This window comes from Odocoileus virginianus, chromosome 3 (assembly GCF_023699985.2).
Source record: "Odocoileus virginianus isolate 20LAN1187 ecotype Illinois chromosome 3, Ovbor_1.2, whole genome shotgun sequence".
In the NCBI taxonomy this organism is placed as follows: domain Eukaryota; kingdom Metazoa; phylum Chordata; class Mammalia; order Artiodactyla; family Cervidae; genus Odocoileus; species Odocoileus virginianus.
In genome coordinates, this window is record NC_069676.1 from 65,396,723 (window position 1) to 65,420,677 (window position 23,955).

The 23,955-nt window shown below is 42.8% G+C and overlaps 1 pseudogene; it reads right to left on the reverse strand.

Annotated features, from left to right (window-relative positions):
* Positions 1 to 2,915: 2,915 nt before the first annotated feature.
* LOC110136013 (G2/mitotic-specific cyclin-B2 pseudogene) lies at positions 2,916 to 7,450 on the reverse strand (annotated as a pseudogene).
* Positions 7,451 to 23,955: the final 16,505 nt, after the last annotated feature.

Here is a 23,955-nt window from a genome sequence, read left to right on the forward strand (position 1 = left end):
AGTCGAACTCAGAAAGTCATGATCCTGCCCCTGTCCCGACATTCCCTGCTGAGAAGGTTGTGGGATTGCATTTGTTCATTGTCCCCAGATGCTCTCAGTTTGTAGTACATGACCTCATGCTTTTTGGCTACCAGTCAGGGAATGAATTCAGCCTTCTACCAGCCTTGGTTGACCCCCTGCCTCATGCTCAGCACCACACCAGTTAGAGTGGAATAGAAATAAAAAGTATGAGATGGGGTTCTTGGTTTCAAGGGAAGAGCACACATGGGGCATTTAGTGAACAGTCCAACACGCTGTACAATCAAGGACTAGCATGGCAGGCATCACAACCACCTGCCAAGTATGTCACAGCACTTACTTTGTGCGCCCCATGCCATAAACTCTAGTTCTTGTGGCACTCTTTCCTGCTGATTCTGGACCTGGTCTTGGTTTCAGAATCCCTTTCAATGCAGGACCCCAGGTGGACATAACCATTGGATCTAGTCACCATCTCCCTGTAAGTGTTGTCACTCAGAGGAGTAGGAGTTTGGAGATCTGGAGGGTCTCAACAAAGGCTTACTGGGGGTCGTGGGTTGAAATGCAGTCCTGAAGGGCTTAGAATTTGGGACTGGGATTACAAGAAAAGAGAGTATTCCAGGTGGAAAGAAGCACATTAGCAAAGCCTCTGAGTTGAGAGTGAGGGAGTAGCCTCCTGGGGATGGGGACAGAGTGACTTTCCCGATGTGGATGCTCTTGGGGCAGAAAGAATGAGATTGAATAGAACTTTTTTTGACTTGATTTTGACCTATTTATGAACATCATAGCCTATCTCAGAGATAATAAGATAGTAAGAATATTAACTCCTATTTATTGAGGTTATTGTGCCAGTTTTACCGCTACTGCATACATGCATTGTCTTTTTTTTTTTTCATCCTTAGAACAAAGTAAGTATTGGCATTCCCATTTTGTAAACAAGAGTAACTGAAAAATAGACATAATAGGTTATATAGCTAGTTACACAGCTGGTAGGGTAGGTTACTGAAATTCAAGAACATCTTAAAGACTTTACCAAAAAGTACCTGATCCTGTGAACTGTATCTTCCCAGCCTGTTCTTCCGCTGCACATGTGCACCTGTACATATAAAAAGACAATGCACACCCACATCCACAATCCCACACATACACTCATACACAAATACCAGAATCAGGTGTAGCTACACACATGTACACATATGCACAGATGTGCATCTGCTATACACTCATGTGTGTACTTATATACTACACACATACATATATACACATATGGATAGACTGTATGCACGCCATTCTTCTGGGAAGAGTCACTGCTTTTTGATCCTGGGGTAAGTTTAATGACCCAGAACAGGCCAATCAGCTTTTTTCCCCCCAGCATTTGAATCTCAGGCAGAGATACATAGAGGGAGAAGAAAGCTGAGCCAGCTTGTAACAATGCTCTGGAGAATGCATCCTGAGTGACTGACATCCCTGAGCTGCTGGGTTCCTGTCCTTCTTCTGCTTGGTTAACCAGCTCTTCGTTTTATTCTGCAAAGTCACACAGTAGACTTGCAATTACTTTTTTTCTCCCCTTAAGTCAATTTCTATTGCTTTCTACCAAAGAGCTCTAATTGATACAAATCATCTCTTCAGTTTAGCTAGTGCCAGTGATGGGGGTCCATTCTAATGACAATGGTTGTCAGTGAAACGCTGAACTTAAGGAAGGGGCTTTTCATCATTGTGTTACAAAACTGTCCATGGGGTAGTGTCATGATACAAAGCAGACTGATATAAGAGGGCCTTCTAGAATTTACAGTAATAAACCAGTTACAAATGGTAGCCAAGACAGAGAGCCCTTATTCTGAATCCATGAATTATAACATCATGGCCTGATGTTAATTTTCTTGGTTGTAGCTTGCCTATGTTTTCCCCATCACTTTTTTTTCTGGTATGGATATGATGGCTAGATAATATTTTGCCTCTTCAACCTTGAATCCTTCAGTGGATATTTACTGAAACACTCCATATGATGGTAGATAACTGGGAATACAGGAGTAGTTAAAACTACAGAAACAGAAATTTAGAGCCAGAAGACACATTTGAAATGTGTCTTCTTATCAGAGAAAATAGAGGTTTAGAACAGTTTAGTGACTTAAGTAGGATCATAGAGCTTAGTGTTAAGTGTACATTTTGGGACTTGTGATGTAGGTCTTTTTTCCTAGGTCTGTGATATTAATGGTTCCTGATCAGATTCCTAGAATTTAGATGGAGTGTTGGGACATGCAGACAGGGAGCGATTGGCAAACTCAGCCCTGCATCAGGTAACCCTCCTCTTTCTCAATTGAGTAGCTCTGCAGTAAACAAATAACCCAAAACACAAAATTAACAGTGGTTTCCAGTCTAAGCTGAAAACTTAGTTTGGAGACTTACTATGGAACTCCTTCCATAGGATCACTAGTTGTCTGTATCTTTCATTCCCAAATTGGGCTTTTGAAGGTGAGATCACCCAAAGGGAGAATAGTATCTGTTGTGCCAATTATCCCAATGAGCCACATGAAGTATAGAGCTCTGTTTTTACTCTGTAGACACAGAGAACTCAAATAGTTGAGAAAAAGAGATAGATGTCTTGTAAAGCAAGATAAAATCTCCTTATTCAGTGACTTTAGATACATTAAGTCTAAATAGAGAAATGTGGACCAGTGGATGTCAGAATCTTGCCATCTTATCAATCAAGTAAAGACCCTAGCTTTTTTTTTTTTACTTTAAGAAAATCAATAGCTTTATTTTTCTTCAATATACATTTAGAAAACCAGTCTGAGAAGAGGTTTCATGAGATAGACCGGAGGACTATGTACAAACTTAGGAATTCCAGATCAGCAAGACACAGTGCACAGACGACACACTCTTCCCCAGGGCCCTGGAGCCTAGGACTGTCCCAGCAGAGGTGAGGCAAGCTCCTGGATGGCTTTTGAATTCAGCTGAGGAATTGTGCTGATCTTCAGGAGTTTGCTACTTGTATACTTATTCTTGATGGTGGTGAACCTGGTCATGTTCTTGTTGACACGCCCGATGTTTTTGGCCATGTGCCGCATGACCTCGCTCTCAATGTAGCCAGTGTAATACTGCTGCTTTAAGTTCCATTTTCCTTGACTTAGAACCTTTTGGGACAGGCAGGAAGTGGCTGCCACCACCTTAGGAGGGTGATAGTGCACCATGTTATAATTAGTGAGAGTCAGCTGAAGGGTGAATGAGAGTGCCTGAAGTGTGCTGTTCAACATTGACCTTCCCAGCTTTCGATGCCCGCCTCAGGAATGCAGCGGCCAGGTCGGCTCAGCTCAAATTTCAGTTCTTTCAAAATCAGAGTTTACATTTCTCGAATTTGAGAACTGGTGTAAGCGTTGTCGGTGATGTAAACAAAGTCTTTGATGTTTGGAGAAAACATTCCTCGTACTTGGAAGCCAAGAGCAGTGCCATAATGCCAACCAGCTGAAGCTTCTTAGGAGAGACTGGCTGAGTCTGTAAATATCGGTCCATGATGGCAATACACATGTACAGCATTTCCTGCAGCAGCCTGAACTTGGAGTGCCCTTGCACCAGCCAGTCCACCAGGATGGCATGTTTGCAGCCGTTTTATCTCTCCCATCTAAGAAATGTGGGTTTATGGACTACAGCACCTCAAGCTGCCTTAGAGACTGGTAGATATCCTTCACGTAGTCACTGCAGAGCTGCGGGTTCTCCCAGTCCTCCGCATCAATATCCTCAATTTTGCAGAGCAAGGCAGCGGAGAAAGCTTGGCAGAGGTTCTCTTCCTTCATGGAGATGTCCTGAGGTGTAGGAGAAGGACCCTTTGGAGCCAACACTTCCATCTGCACTGGTTTCACAGAAGCAGTAGGTTTCAGGTGCTTGTTGACATTTGTTGTTTTGGTGGGTGGAACAGGCACTTTAGTGTTCTAGGCTTTCTGAGCTGCTTGTGTGGCTTGGGTTGTAACCCGATTTCCAATTTCTTCTAAAACTGCCCGTCTGATAGTCACATGACTTTTAGGTTTAGAATTAACTCCTGTGTCATTATCTTTAAATCAGTGGATGCTGCCAGGCGTTGGGGCAGCGCTATGAGGAAACGGACAGGCAAGAGTGGCAGCCCCGCCCAGGGGAGGACGCAGACTGACACGGAGAACACTGGCCTCCACCATGCTGTTAGGACTGCCAAGACCCTAGCTTTTAATGACTATCTTAGGCTACCTTGATCTCTGCAGCATAAGGTAGAATGGGCCATTTATTCCTCCTTGAAATTCAATTTTTCTTTGACTTCTGTAACACCATAGACTTGATTTTATTATTTCTGGTTGCCTCTTCTCACTATGTGCTTTGTGGCTTCCTCTTCTTCCTCCTCTCCTTTTAATGTTGGGTATTACAAGATTTTGTCTTTGATATATCCCTCTGCTTGTTTTATGAACTCTTCCTAGTCAGCTTTATTATGGCAGTCATCAGCTATTCCCCCAGTATCCATCCACCTTTCCTGTAGTAAAAGCAAATTGATTTCTTTTGGTGGAATGAACAAAACCTCTCCGTCTCTCAGCATATGTGATTCTGATGTACCAGTAAATAACAACCAGCATTCAAAGTGGGAGGAAGCCATAATTTGTAATATTTTTTTGGTGTAAATACTCTCACCACCATCGGAGCCTACTAATTCAGGACATATTAAATGAACACCTAATACGTGCCATAAGGTGCTATTTTAGAGACCAGGAATCTACAATGTGAAAAGGACCAAAATTATCTCTGAGCTCATGGAGTTTATATTCTAGTTATACAGACAGGTAATAAAGAATTAAATACATAAATAACAAGATAATATCAGGTAGTGATAAAGTAGAATAAAGGTGAGATGAGTGACTAAGGTAGGGAGCTATCTTAGACAGTGTGGTCAGAAAATCTTCTCTGAAAACTGATGGTTGAGTTGAGACCCGAATGAGGAGATGTAAACCATGAAAGACCTGGGGGAACAGCCCAAACTTTTAGCCATGCAACTTTTGCTTGAACTGTTTGGAAAGAGGTGGTCTTTTTTTGTTGTTACTAAACTTGTAGGATGTTAGTCAGGAGGCGCTGGTATCCATTTCCTCACCTAGACAGGGGAGAAGCAGAGATAAAAGATGGAGATGGAGAGAGACAGATTCTTGGTGGTAACATTTGGGTGTTTGAACATTTGGACATCTTTACCCAGCTGTATCTAATGCCAGCATATCTTGGTACTTTTTAAGCATATGAGCCAATAAGTATCCTCCAGACAGTTTGTGTCTTTACTAATATACATATCTCTCCCATCTCTTCAAATACTATTTATAGATATACAACATGAATAAATACTATTTATTCATATACAATATATGAAAGACTCCAAAATCTCTATCTAGATTGGATCTGATTCTAAAATCCAGACATGTGCATACATACAGTTGTATAGATGCCTACTAGGTATCTTCACATGCAGAGTTTTGCAAGATCACAGATGTAATATGTATAAATTTCAATTCATCATCTTTCCTCCACAAACTGCTCACTCTGTTTAGTATTTCTACTCAACAAGTCAAAACTATGGGTGTAGTTTTGTGGTCCTTCTTCCCCTTCAACCTCTGTAACAGATAGACAGTTAATTCCCATGGAATATAGCTCATAAATGCCTTGGGAACACACCCTCTTTTCTCCCCATTCCCACTCCCCAAGCTTCGGGGCTTCTTTCTCACCTAGATTACAGATCTATTACAGGTCTCTTTGAATCCATTCTTCCTTCCCTTTAGTTTCAATTTCTAATTGCTACCAGAGTATAAATATTCTCTTTTTCATATTAAGTTTAATAGTAAATGTGACTAGATTTTGTATCAGTCAGGATTCTCCAGAGAAACCAAACCTCTAGGAGGAACCAGTAAGAGTTTTATGTATATATGCTTATATTTGTGTATGTGTGTATATATATATATACACATGCATATATGAACATATAAATACATATATTCATGTATAAATATATATGTGTAGAATACCTATACATGCATATATGAACATATAAATACATATATTCGTATATAAACATATATGTAGAATATATATACATATACATTCACACACATACAATATATAAAAAGATTTATTTTAAGGAACTGGCTCATGAGATTATGAGGGCTGGTAAGTCTGTAATACGTAGGGCAGACTGGCAGCTCAGGCAGGATTTCTGTTAGTCTTGAGTCAGAATTTCTTTTTCCAAAAATCTCAGTCTTCTCAATCTTTGCTCTTAAGGCCCTCAACTGATTGGAAGAGTTCCACTCATAAAGTGTAATCGGCTTTACTTAAAGCAAACTGATTATAATAGTTAATCACATTTACAAAATGCCTACACAGCTGCATCTAGATTACCACTTGAACAAATAACTGGATACCATAACCTAGTCAAGTTGCCACATAAAATTAATCATCATGGACCAAGGGGCCTCACTTAGGCTCCCTTAGGCATTATGAAACTGGCCACCTCCAGACTTTGAGAATTCCTGGATGATTTCAATAGTTTCTTTTTTTCTCCTTAATATAATTGTCTTTATTTTCTTAATTTTTTTATTGGCATATAGTTGATTTACAATGTTGTGTGAATTTCTGCTGTATAGCAAAATGAGTCAGTTATACATATACATATATCAACTCTTTCTTAGATTCTACTTCCACATAGGTCACTACAGAGTATTGAAGAGAGTTCCCTGTGCTATACAGTAGGTTCTTATTAATTATCTACTTTATATATAGTTGTTTCTTGAGAAGGCAAGTTGAGGCAGCTGAGTGTCAAAGGCATAATTTCGTGTGCAAGAGAACAACTGGGTTGCTTGTCAAAACTGTTGGTTCCCTGACTTCGTTCTGAGAGAATTCTTACTTCCAAGATCTAAGGTGAGTATGAAGTTAATTGTGTGGGTCTTCACCAAGATTTAAAAAAGAGAGAGAGAATTATAAGATAGAAAATATCAGAGGACATTCTGTGTGGTAAAAGTGAGTATTGATTCCAGTGAAAATTTTGCATTTTTTTTTGCACACATACTTATGAGTGTGTACATGGAGGTCTGAGGCATATTGCAAAATGTATTTCTTTTTTTTTTTCAAAATGTATTTCTAACTCTGGGGCACAGTCAAAGTCAAAAGAAGTTCGAACACCCCCAGTGAGGGATATGGTCAATATTCACCCTTGTGACATGATGTGGCAAATAAGTCTTTCTCTTTCCTTATTCCCTGAACTTTTATTGCCATTGATAGCTCCATCCATCCTTCCTTGGACAATTTCTTCATCTTCAGGTCTTGTTGGGTCCAGTGGTTATGGAGTAATGAAAGGTTAAGGCTGGAAGGGTACAAAACAAGGGCACAAAATCCCCATTTCCACCAGCCCCAGCATCTTCTGCCTTCTTGCCACTTCCTCACCGTTCATCCCTAGCGTCCCTCTTTGCAATTTGTAAGACTTTCTGTTGCCTGTGCTGCAGGGATAGCAGAAGCCTGAAGTCAGATGTAGGGTCAAGCACCCCACAGAGCTGATAGCAATAGCAAAGTGTACTTTAATAACTCTCAGTTCCCAAGCAGCTCTGGGAACCAAGCGCGGGATTTCCTCTGCTTTTGCTCCTCGGTTTCCTGGCCTGAGGGAAGACCTGGCTGATGGCTTTGAATATCCATCAACAAATAATAAATAATAATAATAACCTGCCTGCCGCAGGCTTGTCGGAGTCAGGGAGGCTGGGTTTGCTGACGCTTTCTTGCTTCTTAATACGACTTCAGAGTCAATTTTAAGCAGCAACCATAGCAGCTTTGCACCAGGGATTTGTGCTTGCTGCTGTGCTTAGGTCTGATTCCCAGGGTTGGGACCCATCTGGGGGAAATTGTGAAATGGGTGGTATACCTATGGTGACGCCGGATTTAAGATCTGCAAGTTTATTCTTTCCTCAGATTCGCCTCTCAGGCACCACGGTGTTCTCAAATGTCCCCACTTCCCTCTTTTCTTCCAGTTTATGGGCTGGAAAAGACCCAGATTGAAGAAATAAGTCCTGGGTTGTAAGGAGGCATCCTTTCAGAAACACTTGCTCTCTGTAATGATTAAGCTCTTGGGCTTTGGGGTCAGAATTCCTGGGTTTGAATTTGTGTTTCTGTTCTTCCATCTAAGTGTGTGTGTGTGTGTGTGTGTGTGTGTGTGTGTGTGTGTGTGTCAGAACCTAAACATATTACTCAACTTCTCTGAGTTTCAATTCCTCATCTGCAAAACACATATCATATTCATAGTCATAATTAGAATTGGTAACACTTCTTTAGTGCTTGTTATGTTCCCAGCAGTGTTCTAAGTGTGTTACCTGAATTATCGTCTTGAAGCCTCCTTAGAATCCCATGAGAAAGGTTACGTAATAGTCTTTGGCTTACAGATGGGGACACTGAGGCAGAGAGTGGATAAGGAATGTGCCCCAGGCCACACAGCTGCTAAATGGTGGGCCAAGATTACTCATACAGCTGAGCCTCTGCTCCAGGTCTCCCGGATGCTAAGTGGCAGCAAGCATGGCCAGGCTTAGTTAAAATCCAGGCTCTGAAACAGGGGAAGTTTCCCTTTAGGATTTTGACTAGTCCAAAGTAAACATTTTTAATTCCAAATTTTCAGGTCCAGGGAAATCGTTGGTGTAGATAATTACCCTAACACTATACAAAGTTGCTATAGCAACTGTTCTCAACTCCACTCACCCTCCAGACTAGCCCTGAGAGCCAGGTGTGGGCTTTGCCTCTCCAAAATATCGGCTCATTGACAAGAGGGACCTTGTGCTCTGAGGTTCTTTATAGCACCCAGCACGTTGAAAAGCTTATCCTGGTTGTCCAGAGAGTTTTAAAGTCCATTCAGCATGATAAATGGGCTCTTGCGTGAGGGCGCTGGCTCTCCAAGCCTTCCTTCTCTCATCACTGTAAACAATGGCCTACCCATGGCAATTCTTTTTGAAACTGCAAATACTCTTGGTTGGAGGAAATTTTCAGACATCAATTTCTTAGAGTGGCTTTCTTGATCAGATTACTTTCCTTCCAGTGAGGAGCCAGGAACCCCTGTACCAAGGAAGAGGGGAAGTTGGAGTCAGATATTGATGGTCTGAGTTTGCGCTGGGGGGTTACCCTGGGCTAGACTAGATCATGGAATCTGCTTGGGCTCTGGCAGAAGATGATATTTCCTTGTTGCTCATGGTCAAAGACTGAGGAGGCCCTTCTGTATTTTCTATAAGCTGGGATCTAGCCTGGGAATCTTGCATTTGCTATTTTCCACAAATATCTGCTACCCTATTGCTTGCTTCTGAACCTCCCAGAGATGAATAATTTAGTTGGCACAGAAATAAAAGTCCCAACACTCTCATCCCACTTCATTTTGGATTCATATTTAGCAGCTAGAGGTAGAAGGGGACAGTTAGAGTGACTAAAAGAGACTGTAAATTCACAATATATCACAGCCATATGATCTTCTTCATGAAGAAAGCTTGTAGTGCCAGGCATGCAATGGTCAAAGTCCTACATGGTGAGAGGCATGTTTCACTGGACTCTTGGAAAATGATTCAGCCACACTCACTTCTAATCCAATTTTATGATCCTATTTTGATAGCTTTACGTATTTATTTGCTGGTTAGGAGAAAAACCACCACCTCACGAGGTCTCCCTGCAGGTGCTCTAAAAACAGGGCTACTGAAGGAGCCGCTGTCCTTGCTCCATTCTGGGGGTCTAGGGCTTTGGTGTGAGAATGTGGCCTTCAGATGGTCTGGGATGTTTGAAAGGGCAGGGACCAGGGACAGAGGGTGAGGGCAGTGCTAAAGGTTCTGAACAAGCCAGCTGGGGTGGGAGCGTGGTCGTGAGGGAACATAATCTGGTGTGATTCTTTGTTTTCATGGCATCACCTCCTATTCCTCAGACCAACAGAATCACCAAGCTGTAAACGGCACACCTTACAAATCAGGGTTCCCTGGCGTGGCTGGAGCATTCATTACCAGCTGTAAAGGCACACCAGCAAGAGAGGTTGCTGTTCTGTAGCCCAATTTTCCATCGCAATAACCCAATTAACTGGTGTGTGTGTTTGTTTTACAAAGCTCCAAGCTACAATAAACCATACAGATACGCAGGCTGCAGAAAGCTCTGTAATTAGGACAAGGTGTACAAATTAAACTACTCTTTTTAAACTTCAAACCAGCTAACTTCTGACATACTGTACTGCTGGGGCTTCTGGGACTGAACCCAATTAACATCTTAGTATTTTATAAGCATCGTTTTAATTGCATTTGTATGCAATCTTCTCTCCAAGTGCCTTTCAAGGTGCTAGTCCTTGTTCGGCTTTTATTACTTTGGTGATTTAAATCTTCTCTCTCAGAGGTTCCCGTTAATAATGACTACTGCTACTTCAAATGCTGGTCCAACATAAAACTCGTCTCTCAGAAGAATTATGTTTTAAAACAGTTACATTTAACTTTATTATTACATTTTTAATTTTTTTCTCTGTTTGAACATTACGCCTTTAAATGTTTTATCAATCTGTCAGCTCTTGTAATGGCTAGGAAAGAGATTCTTTTTAGAAGATGAGATGGTGGTTCCCCCACCCACTTCCCCTGCTCATCCTTAGTGTGGAGTAAAAGTGTTTGGTGCCATTGGATGGCATAAGAGAAGGAGGTAACTGAATGAGTAAATTTGGAGTTTTTAAATTTCCTTATGGGTTTCAGCATCTTTGTCTACATATTGAGGCTGGACCAGACAACTAAGTCATTTTCTTCCCGTCGATATTTAAAAAGGCACCAAAATATGCAGGGATCAAGCTAAATAAATAATATCTTAAAGCAATATTAAAAATAAAATCAACAAAATATGACTTTCAGACCAGCCATCATTTTTTGTAAATGAATCTTTTGGTGGCCAGGGCTGGGGTTAGGGTGAGGTATGTGAGACAGTGTTGTACAAGTGCATATTTGGTGTCTTGTTTTATTTGAAATTTTGATCTTTTATTTTCCATGGATTTTTTTGGCTTTCATTTGTATCATCAAAAGTGTTGCATTAAAATATTACTTATTTTGATCCCTGGGTTTTTGGTGCCTCCTTAAATTTTACACCTGGGTGAGTGAGTGTCTCACTCACCTCCCCCTGTTCCAGACCCTGCTATAAATCTAAGTGCAAGGAGCACTTTAAAAGGGATTGAAACATGTGGAGAAGTCCCGAAGGAAAGTTTTCACCCAGTGAGTCAAAAATATAGGGGAAAATTCAGCCCAGGGATTGGTTCTTTTTGAGTATGATGGCCACAGAAGTCCTCACTTTCTACTTAGAAGCACCCAAATGAAGGGTGATGCCTGAACTTATGGGAATCATGGCATGGCAAACTCTTCCTCTTCAAAATCCTAGCCCATGAAAGCAAAGCGTTTTTGTAATTTACCTTTGGCACATCCTATTGCAAGAAGGAGTTAGGAAAAATGAGTACTAATGTTGTGCTCAATTAGGATTTCTGTTATCTGGATAAAAATATATAGTCTTGAACAGGCAATGGGATCCTCCTGGAATATTTTAAATCTTTTTGCTTGATTGAGTGTCTTGTCAAACAAAACTGGCAGGCTCTCTCCCAGAGCTGCCTGAATCTATGCAGATATGATTTCTATCATGCCTTTATTATGTGTAGTCTGTAATAAGGATGAGCACATATAAATCATCTCTAGATGGCAGTTAGGATGCAATACTCAAAGGAGAAAGACATTTCTGCTTTCAAATGTCTAGTGATTTCAGATATTATATAGCAAGTCTCAGCTGAACTGCACAATCTTCAATTCTACTCAAGCCCTTCTGTGGAAGAATGAGACTTTCATATCTTTTCTTTGCAAGGAGAGCTAGTGTGGTAAGAATCATGTAACTAAGACCAGAGCACTGTATCTTTTTGGCTAGTCTGATGTCAAAGTTGCATTTGAAAAGAGGATACTTCTGTGATTTGATTTAAGAAGTTGGTCTTGAGAGATGATCGGGGAGATCTCAGATTTGGGGTCTGCTTTTCTCTAAACAGGGCATGAGTCTTAAAATGGGGAAGTATCAAAATTGTGTTCATCTGAGTGTGCAGCAAGAACAAAGTGCATTTCTGGTGACATTTCAAAGGATCTTTCTTTCCCCTGGATCAGGAAGTGAGTCATAAATATCTCAACCTCTTCCCAATGACACAAAGGGTAATTTGGTAAGGAAAAGTAAAGCAAAACAAAATACCTCTACCACAAAGCCAAAGACAAGAGCTCCAGACTTGGCTACTAATACTGTTGAGCAACTACTATGTGTCAGCTACTGAGCATGTCCTTGTATTATCTGATTTACTCTTTGGTAGACTGCAACAATCCAGGGACTATTGAGATATACATTGTACGGACAAGGAAAGGTAGGCAATGGTCTACCTATGGTCACAGATTTGGTAGGTTTGATAGGTGATGGGCCAGGATTCAAATCCAGACACCTTGGTTCCTGATGTGATTTCTCATCTACTCTGTTTTCATATACTGTGTGGTCTTGGGCCACCTCACCTCCCACATCTCAAGAGGACCAGGACAAAAGTGAAATAGCAGGCTAGGAAATTGAAGTAGGTAGGTGGTCATAAGGTCTCTGAATCCCACTTCAGTTGCCATTACAAGGCAGTTTATAGAAATTCTTTGGTTGGGTTGTGGTGAGTGTGTCTATGTACTGGGGTGGCAGTCGTGACAGTGAAGGGGGTAAATTCCAGACATATTGTGAAGTAAATTTGGTCTTCAAGGCTTCCACTTCTCTGGTCTGAGGTCTTCTTCCCCTTTCAATGCCTTTCTTTCCTCCCTTCAGGAGTCTTGGATTTGACTGCTGTAGGTCCACCAGACCAATGCTCACACACTGCAGCACACACAGAAAATGACAAGTGAGAATGTCACTGGCAGGTCAGCCTGCAGAGTTGGAAACCCTGTACCAGATCACCAATACCATGAAGCCTGGGGCTACATATCTCTATACCTAGCATAGTTGTTGACTAGATTTATCACTCCTGGTGCAAAGGGAGACATTGCGGTCAAATAATTCCCACCAAGTCACTAGAGATTGGACCAGCCAATATACACATAAGACTACTCTTCCTTTTGGGAACATTAGCTCTTGAAAGTGGGAGATTTGGGGGGACAAGGGCTTTCCCCACAACCTGTCATCATGTCAAGTGGTTTCTTTGCCCTGCAGTGAAAGGTGAGAGGTGAGGACTGTCAAGTCTCAGGCAGAGGGAGCAATCAGATCAGGAAGGAGGCTTAGGGAGAGAGCAAAGAACAGAAAGAAGACAACAGAAAGGAAGAGAGGAGCATTTCATGACTGGAGTCTTTCTTAATGGGACTGAGGGGGAACAGTTGTCTGAACACAAACCCAGGAAGTTGCTGTGACGTGCACTATTTTCTACCTTATCTACAGGCAGCTCCGGCCAGATAAGGGATGTCACTGTGATTTCTCACTCTTGGCTGCTCTGGCTATGCAGTTGTCCAACTCCGATCCCAGAGTGTCTGTGTAAGGGCTTCCCTGGGCTTTCTCAGTGATTGGCACAAGGATTCAGATCTTGTCAGCTGAGCTGCTTAGAGCTGAGATTCCAGCTGGTTAAGATGCATGATTCTCCATAGCTTGCCCTGTAAGGTTCTCATGCTTCATCCATAAACTGGAGATGGTAATTGCCTCCCAGACTACCTTCCAGAATGGTCAAATATAAGACATTACTATGATTTAAGGTAGCAACATAATTTCAAATAGGGAAGGGAGACTTATGTAGAAGTCAACTGGGCTACACCTTTAACTCAGTGCGAGGTGATTTGCTCTTAACTGATTTGATACTAGGGATTGCAAATGCCCCTCTGAAACTCTCGGGGTGGGGAGTAGGGTGAGGGAAGGTGGGCATTCTGTACTCTCATTCACTCCTGCAGTTGTGAAGTTCTTATTCACACTTAACCTAAAATTTGCCTGAAAGAAGGGAGTTCTTACCTTTCTTTACCTATGATACAGATGGGAAAATATGAGTGTAAATCATCCATAGTAACACATCTCTTTATGTGCTTAAAGATTACCCAGAGTGCCTTCCACAAATTTCTTTTCCATTAAGCAGGGACCCCAGCTCTGAGAGGTCCTTTTAATTCATTTCCCAATCTTATTTTCTTTCTGTCAATAATCTAAACTGTTCTTTGTGGAATTTGACATTCAAAGCCTTCCACTTCCGTCCTGTCTTGTAGCCCAGGAGTGAGGACTTGGCTCACCCACTCTTGGGAAAGAGGGGTGTGGCTGAGATCTTCCAGTGGCCAGCATTTGGGGGTGCAGGAGGGGTGGCCATTTTGGGTCACTGTGTTTGCTGACTGTTGACCTAGGAGAGATCTCGTGGCAGTCCCTGGTGACATTTAGCCTGGGCTTTGGGAGCTGGAAGCCTTGGCAGGTGGTACTTGCTGAGCAGATGAGCTTTTATGGCTTGGTGCAGACAAACTCTGGGGCATGGCCCAGATAGGTTAAACTTCAGAGTGTGCTGAAACCTGCATATGGAAGACATTTAATGTAGGATTCAGTAATTGTTTATATGGCAGGGTGAGGTCAGCAAAAGAATGCTGGAGAAACAGAATTCCAGGGTGCTAATCTGGCCCTTGACAAACTGTGTGACTTGGGCAGGAAACCTGGCCTTTCTGAGCTTTAGCTTCCTGATCTAGAAAATGAAGGCAGTGTACATTTCACTGGATAATGTGTGAAGACTAGGGGAGCCTGTATATATCAAAATGTGGAGGACAGTTTAATTTGAATATTATAATAAGGGATTATTATTAATATTATCAACATTATTCACCTCACTAAATGGACTATCTCCTTGGGCAGAAAAGAAGGGAAACATAAATTCTTAGGACTCAAAGTAGCCAGAAAAGTCATTGTGTAAGATTTCCCCTTCAGTGCCTAAAAACTCCATCAAGCAGGGATGTTGTTTTTTCATGGTGGGACCGCTGGAGCTTGGTGAAGTCTCCTTCTCTGGCTGAGCCTGGAAGGGCCAAGCTCTTAGTGGGGCCACTGTCTTGGAAGCTCTCTGAGACTGCAGAAATGTTGTGACACTTTCCCTTCACTCAACAACCTTCCAGGGTTCAGTCATTTCTTCCTTCAATATGCATTTATTATGCTACTCTGTGTCAGGCACTTTGCTAATTTGGGGGATGCCATGATAAACAAGGCAGATATTATCTTTTGTCCCCTGGTTAAAAGTTAAATTTAAGTCGCTCAGTCGTGTCCGACTCTTTGTGACCCCGTGGACTGTAGCCCACCAGGCTCCATGGGATTCTCCAGGCAAGAATACTGGAGTGGGTTGCCATTTCCTTCTCCCTTTTCCCCTGGTAGCTCCCTTCTAAATGGCTGTGGATGATTTTTATGGTATCTGTGAATTTTGGGAAATTGGAGAATGAATTACATGTGTTTGTGCAGTTGTTTTTCCCAAAAGCGTTTGTATCTTTGATAGGATTTTAACAGTGGCTCAGAACTTCTCCAAAAAGGTTAAGAATCATAGCCTGGTGGGAAAGATTAGCTATTCACATGAAACAGTAACTACAAGGCAGGCAGTGTCTTGTAGAGAGTCTTGCAGAGAGTATACTACGGGCATAGAACAGGGAGTGCTTCTTGTCAGCTGAGTTGTTTGGGGGAAGATTGGGTGGAAAAGGCTGTGTTTGACCTGACTTTAAAAAATGAAGGAGTGCAATTCAGTGTCTATTGCATAACACCCAGAGAAACCATTCACATCATAGTCTGTGAATAGTACCTCTCGGAGTTGAGCAGTGCACAACCTGTGCATCTATACATGGCGACCCTGACTTGGTTGGGGGAAAGAAACCATTCTTGTTGGTGAGTTATGGATTTCTTGAGAAAGTTGTGATAACCATTCTTTTGTCACATCATGCCACATCAACAGGTTAGAAAGAGCAATAGGAGAAACACTAAAGAAAAAGTCAGCAATACCACTGCTTGTGGAACAACCTCAGTGTGCAAGTAGGGTTGGTTTTCTTATTTTTCCATTTAATTTCTTGAAATCTGCACACACCTTATTCAAGGAAGCTCAGTGTTCCCCACCACCCCTTGAATTATCCAAACCTCCAGAGCTTGCTTAAGTAGCCCACAGGGTGGTCAGTCTTTATTGGACACTCACCGAGGAGGGAAGTGGAATATGGGCAATCTTCTAGTGATGTGGTTTCTCACTGGCCCATGTGTAACTTGGAAAACATCATTCTGCACCTCTCTTGGGCAAGGCTTCAGTTCAGGTCCCATAGGACCTCATGGGCTCTTGGCATATCCTTACTTATTCAAATGTCTTCCAAGGATGAACAGAGTCATTGCTAAGGGCTGGCTTCAAGTCCACACCTTCACTAGCCTAGAACACTGATCCAGCTTCTTCCTCCCGACCCCTCCTCGTCCCTCAAAAGGTAGAAGGCTTTATTACATCACTGTTTGAGAACAGTCTAGTGCTCTCACAATATCTCCTTTTTTTCCTTTAATTTTTATGGAAGTGTAGTTGTTTACAATCTTGTGTTAGTTTCTGCTGGGCAGCAAAGTGAGTCAGCCATATGTATAGATACACCCCCTCTTTTTTGGATTTCCTTCCCCTTTAGGTCACCACAGAGCACGGAGTAGAGCTATTCAGTAAGTTCTCATTAGTTGCCTATTTTATACATAGTAGTGTATATATGTTAATCCCAACCTCCCAATCCATCCCACCTTTCCCTGCCTGATGTACATACGTTTGTTCTCTACGTCTGTGACTCTATTTCTGCTTTGCAAATAAGATCATCTATATCATTTTTCTAGATTCCACATATATATGTTAATAAACAATATTTATTTTTCTCTTTCTGACTTCACTCTCTATGACAATCTCTAGGTCTATCCTCATTTCTGTAAATGAATCAATTTTGTTTCATTTTATGGCTGAGTAATATTTCACTGTATATATGTACCACATCTTCTTTATCTGCTCCTCTGATGATGGGATTTAGGTTGCTCCCATGTTCTGGCTATTGTAAGTAGTGCTTCAGTGAACATTAGAGTACATGTATCTTTTTGAATTATGATTTTCTCTGCATATTTGCCTAGTAGGGGAATTACTAGATACATCTCCCTTTTGAAGAAAGTTCTTTTCAGGATTTTATACAGTGACACAGCTGGTAATTTCTGCTGAGAAAAAAGAAACTTATTTAGCCCAAGCTGAGTCTCTGGTAGGCAGTGTTCTGATGGGCTCCCTCTCCACAAACAGGTTTTTTTTTTTTTTTCCCACAAACAGGTTTTGTGGGTGAGGTAGTACAACAGGAAGATCACAAGATCGCAAAAGTAAGAATTTGGATGTGTGTCAATGACACTCGTCATTTGCATGTTGAGCTCTTCTTGGCCTGCACTGGACAAGGGAAGAGTGATGTTCTATGGCTATGATCTCTCAGTAAGAGACCAAGAGACCCAGAATGCTGTGTGCTGCTCTAGGGGTTGGCAAACTGAACTTAAGTAGGGTGCTAGGCTGCAACCTTAGTCTAGTTTTGGGCATGGCATTGCTTGTGCTTCCATTTCTCATGAGTCTATCCAGACCCCCAGATCATTAGGAACAGTTCCAGCACATGTAGCCGTGGGGGTGAGGAGAACTGTCCTTTTCCCTCATTTACATATCAACATTAATTGTGTTACCTTGAGCAAGTTACCTCTTTTCCCAATAGGTTTCCTCATATGCAAAGTGGCAATAGTAAGGGGTATTGTGATAGGGGGCTTCCCAGTTGGTGCTAGTGATGAAGAACCTATCTGCCAGTGCAGGAGACATAAGATACACAGGTTTGATCCCTGAGTCAGGACCCCTGAAGTAAGAAGTGGCAAGCCACTCCAGTATTTTTGCCAGGAGAATCCCTTTGCAAATGTTTTCAACTCCCCTTGCAACTGTTTCCTCTCCCTGAGCAACCGCATGGATCAGCCTCATATAACACTGTGGCATGTTGGAAAGCCTTTGAGAATTGGGACCTAGTCTCTTGCAGTTGACCTCTTCCAGGGCCTGCGAGGCAGAGACCTATGCATGTCCCCTGGCCTGCAATAGCAGAGCGATAACTCTCCATATGACACTTCTTGCCTATTGCTGCATCAGGTAAGTGGAAGTTACCAGTTTGGGTATGCCAAGACGCCTCGTGGAGATATATGTTTCTTGCTCCCAGGAGTCTGTATGCCCTATATCACCAATGACAGACGTGTGACAACCATGCTGCCACTTCCCACTTCCCTGCCTGTAGCTTATATGGGCAATGTGGACTCCATGTGGACTCAGTCTAGAGTCTTTTTATCCTTTTTGGCAGCAGGGGAGGGTGTCTAGGCAGCCACTACCAGTTGATTAAAATTTGCAAGGCAAATAAAAACTATTTGCCATCTGTTACAAACTGAATCTTGCCCCTTCAAATATTCATGTTGAAGTCCCAACCCCTAGTACCTAGAATGTATTTGGAGAAAGGGTCTTTACAGAAGTAGTTAAGTTAAAATGAGGTCACTGGGAAGAGTTCTAATCCAATATGATTGGTATCCTTATAAGAAGTGGTAACTTGGACCGAAATATGTACAGAAGGAAGACGGAGAACATGCAGGGAAAAGATGGTCATCTACAAGCCAAGGAGAGAGACCTGGGACAGATCCTTCCCTTAAGGGTTTCAGAAGAATGTTACCTCTTGATCTTGGTCTTCTAGCCTCCAGAAGAGCAAGAAGGTAAATCTCTGTTGCTCAAGTCACCCACCCTGGAGTATTCTGTCATGGCATCCCTAACAGATTCATATACCGTCCCCTGCTTACCTCCACCCCCTGGACCCTTAGTACAGCTGGGATTATAAAGACCCCCTCTCAGATCAGACATTCTGCAAACCTAAGAGCCTGAAAACTGCATTCATTGGCTGTAGGTCCCTGGAGAGAGGAACTATTTCTTAATTAACTTAGTATAGAGCCAGGGATACACGAGGCACTCAATACATGTGAAAAGAAGGGAGATGAAATGTTAGAAAAACGAAAAAGAAGAAAATATTGCTAGTGTTCCAGAGAGGGCCTGTGCCATTTGGATATCTTTAGGATGTTCTTTTCTGTTTTGCTTGAAAAAGTCACCTGGAGCTCCCTAGCATCAGGCCGAGCCTCTTGGCTCACCTAGAACTTTTTTGCCTTTTCTAGAAACAAAGATTACAAGCTGAAACTCAAACAGGCACTAGATAAGTAGAGGTGACTGAAAATGAACTGAAATTTCCAACAAGGCCAACGGGTTAAATCGCTGTTTCAGACTAGTTGGAGTTTGACTGGCTGAGGGTTAAAAAGGGAAGCTGGGAACTGGTTGGGAGCTGGGGAAGCTGCTTTTCTTCTGGGCTCCTCACTCTGGGTTTGGCATTTCACCTGCTAGATGGCGCTGTCCTCTAAGGAAAGACGCCAACTCGGCTCTAAGGGTGCTCAGTCAAGGAAACAGGAACAACTGAAGTTGGAAAGAATTGATGGGCAAGAGGCAGAGGGGATGGAGGCCTGTCCTCTCCCCAGCAGCAGCGTCTCCTTTTGTGGTGGTTCTGGTTCCTTTAAGAGATCTCATTTTACAGTGTGGGTGTTTCATACGTTGCGTCTGAAAAGTCACAGGGCCTTTTTCTCTGAACAGAAGTGAATAAGAAGTGTGTGTGTGTGTGTGTGTGTGTGTGTGTGTGTGTGTGTGTGTTGTGAAGAAGGGGCAGGGAAGATCATTGAGGTCCCACCACAAGGCTGTAACTTACAAATGACATGTCCCAGTACTGGTCTTTGGCCTTGACTTAAATGAGATCAGTGGGAAAAAGAAACAGTCAGGCCTTTCACTGTGCTGCCTGCCAAGGTGGACGGCTCACACTCCTCGAGCTTTATCCAAGGCCTCTAGCTCAGCTTCAAACTGGGGGCAAACTGCTTGTGGGAGCCAAGACTCCCTTTCCTTGGGCAATGTTAGTGTGAGACCGACGTGCTGAATCTGGGTCTGCATGTGAAATCAGGGAGGCTGTCTGTAACTACTCCCCCTCTATCAGCAGCCAGAAGGAAGGAAAACAAAGATAAGGGTCGGGGGGGGTTGGAAACCAGGAGAGGACATAAGAGGAGAGATGGGAGGGTTGAGGAAAGACAGGAGACAAGGGAACAAAGAACAGAGGTGAGGGGTGAAGGGGATGAGGAGGGGCGAGAGGGACACACAGGACCAGGTGTCCAGAAAGAAAGGAAAAGGGCCATACAAGGGGGCCACAGTGGAGGAGAAAGGCTGGACCAGTAGGGGAAATGAGAAGACCAGGAAGCCAGACTGGAGCTTTCAACTCGGTGCTAAATTCAGGAAACCTAAAAGGCAGAGGAAGGAGGCTCTGCCAGGCAAGCAGGAAAACAGAGGAGGAGGAAGTCTAGCAATGAGAGAAAAGCTGACCAAGGGCCCAAAAGGAGGGGAAAGCCACTGTGATGGGGAGGTTGCAGAAAGGCAAGGCAGCAAAGAGTGGCAAGCAAGCTCTGAAGCAGGAGGGTGGAAGCAAGGAAGGCAGAGAGCAGAGCTGGGAAGAAGGAAAAAAAAAAAAACAACACGGAGATGGAATGAGCAAAACACAACTCAGTAGAGAGTGAGGGAACAGGGAAAGAACCATTAAAAGAATGCTTACCTTATAGTCGTAAAAACTGGAATGTGTGTATTTTGGCCTCTGGCCATGGTCCAGGAAACACAGTGTGGCTTTTAAGCAAATTGTGGAGTGGTTGTGTCCACACGTTAGTAGCTTGCCCTGGTCTGCTGCTTTGAAATGTAGCTGCTCTGGGCTGCCCCCTTGTTGGCTGGCAGCCGTCTATTGGGGACATTAGATAGAACCCACTCTCCACGCCTAAGGTCATCCCTGTTCGATTCATAGTGCTGTAAGTTCACAGACACAGGCTTCTCTTCCAAGATGGTCACTGCCCTTTGCAGGCCAAGAGTTGAGATGTGAATCCTGGGGGGTGACCTGCTCGCTGTGTCTTGAATCAGTGGTCCCTTGGAGGATATTTCTCGGTGGGACAGGGTGCAGAGGCTCTGGAAGGGCAGAGCAGGAGACATGTTGAAAGTAATGCATGGAGATTAAGGGAAGGGAGCCTGAAGTCTTATAGCCACATTTTGGTTCCGAGTTTTACCATTTTACTCTGTAAAAGCTATCATGTGTATCTTAACCTTTCTGAGCCTCAGTTACTCATCTGTAAAATTGGACTCATAATCCTGCCTATTTCATAGTGTTCTGATGAAGCTTGAATGAGATGATCCATGGGGCTGAGTGGCTAGATCATACTGATGCTCTTTGAATGTTACTTGTTCTTATCATCTAAAGACCAAATAACTCTGTGTGTGTGTGTGTTTGGGGGGATCAGTCCTCGAATGCAGAGTAAGGGGCTTAGTTTTGAAGGTATTTTAACAAGGGAATGATCTCTGCAAATGATTGTTTGTGAAAATAGATCCAGTGGTGACACGTGGCTGTTTTGGAGAACAGGAGAGCATGCATGAGGTAGTGTGGGCCTGGACTAGGGTTGGGGGGATGAAAAAACATAAAAACATAAAAAAAAAGTAAAGAAAGAAAGTGAAGTCGCTCGGTCGTGTCCGATTCTTTGCGACCCCGTAGACTGTAGCCCACCAGGCTCCTCCATCCATGGGATTCTCCAGATAAGAGTACTAGAGTGGGTTGCCATTTCCTTATCTAGGGGATCTTCCCGCATTGATCCAGGGGATCAAACCCAGGTCTCCTGCATTGCAGGCAGACACTTTAATCTCTGAGCCACCAATTGCTGCTGAAAAAACATAAAGAGTATTTTGAGAGGCACTCCAAACCCAAAAATCTTTATGATTGGATAGATAGATGGTGACAGAGGGACAGTTTAAAAAATTTATTTATTTTAAATTGGAGGATAATTGTTTTACAGTGTTGTGTTGGCTTCTGCCATACATGAACATGAATCAGTCATAGGAATACATATGTTCCCTCCCTCCAGAACTTCCCTCCCACCTCCTCCCACCCCTCTAGGTTGTCACAGAGCACTAGGTTGAGCTCCCTGTGTCATTTAGCAACTTCCCATTATCTATCTACTTTTACATACAGTAATACATATATTTCAATGCTACTGACAGAAGGGGCATTTTAAGTACGACTCCAAGGTTTGGGGACCTAGAACAGTGCAGAGGGAGCCCTCAAGCTAAGAATGATTTTTCACATTTTTAAAAGACTGTTAAAAACAAAGAAAAACACGGGGCAGAGAAAGTATGTTGTCTGCAAACCCTAAAGTATCTCCTATTTAGCCCTTTACAGAAAGAATTACCCTACCTCTGGCCCAACCTATTATATCAGAAGATGACTCTGCCCCAGAAATCAGGAAACCTGGAGAGGTGCAATGTCCCCCAGAAAACTAGAGCACTGGACTAAAGCAGGAGCAAGGCCTGTGTGAAAAATACACAGATTTAAGTCATATATTCGTTCCACAAATGTTTTTTGAGTGTGGCTCAGGAGATAGACAGACCTGGTTGATTCCCGGCTCCATCTTCCTACTTGTGACCTTCAACAAGTTATCAAGCTCTGTGTATCTCTCTGTTTTTCCACTTGTAAAATGTAGATGATGATTATACTTACCTCCTGGAAATGTTTAGGAGGATTAAATATGATAAGGCTTGTAAAGCATTTAGGCCATGTCTGGCACACACCACATAATAAATAATTAGCTTTTATTGTTGTTGGGAATCTAGAAACCCAGAGATAGAAATGAACATGGCATGTGATACATGACAGTAAGAGGGTGAATAGACTTGATAAATAACAATAAGCCAATATCACTTGCCATTATTATTATCATGATATCATCATCTTTTGCTGCTATTATAACTTGAAGTCTGATCCTGGGACCCCTGTGTTCTCATTCATAAAGCATGAGGTTTGCTAGGATTCCTTCCAACTCCATCTTTTTAACTTTTTGTCAATTTCTTCCTCCTTCCCCATTTCCCTCCCTTCCCTCTTTGCGGTTACAAACACGCTTAATTCTCCTTGACATTTCTGACAGGCAGGTCATCTCTTCCCCATCCTCTTTAAAAATCCTGATCATGTAAGAACTGATTCTATTTTCCCTCCATTCCCAGTGATCTGTCTTTCTTTTGCAGCCCCTCCCCCTCCAGGCGTTTACAACAAAAGAGTCAGGTCATTTTTCATGCAGTATCAGCCAAATGTCAGCCTCCAAAGCATTTGTCCTTGTTTCTCCGAGTGTCGGAAGTTCTCCGTCTTCCCACTAGGACTTTCTGAGAGCGTGGAGTGGATTCCAGAATCTGTAATTCTCCTTGCTGCAGCCAAGCCTCTTCCCATACTCTGAGTAAAAGACTGGGGGGAAGAGGGCCAGCAGAGGAGCCAGGCTCCGGGCGGCGGCTCGCTGCCGCTGCCGTGGGGGTTTGTGTGCACCCCGCCTGGTTACTTACTGCTGCTTTGAGAGGCCGGTCAGGGCAGAGAGATTAGGGTCATCAAGATAAGGCAGAGAATATTCAAACTGGAAGCAAAAAGGGGCTGTTTTTCCAATAGTAAGTAATCAGGGAACAGGAGGATGTAATTTGCAGATTAAGAAAGTGAACAAAGAACATAAAATTAACTTTATAGCAAAGAGAAGCGCAGTCTGTTTGAAGAAATAAACCTCCATAAAGCATTATTGTTGATAAAATCAGACTGTTGATTTAAACTAAATAGGAAATATGACCAAATCAGGGTGAGGAGGTGGTGCTCAGTGAAGCTGTGGCAAAACTTCAGGAGGGAATGGAGGGTTGGTTTGGGCCTGAGAGACCTGATGTGGCGTGGTGTGTGTGTGTGTGTGTGTGTGTGTGTGTGTGTGTGTGTGTGTGTGTGTTGCTGTGTGCGTGTGTGTTGAGAGACAGATGTAGCATCAAAGCAAGGATGCCTGTGCTAAAGGCATAGATAA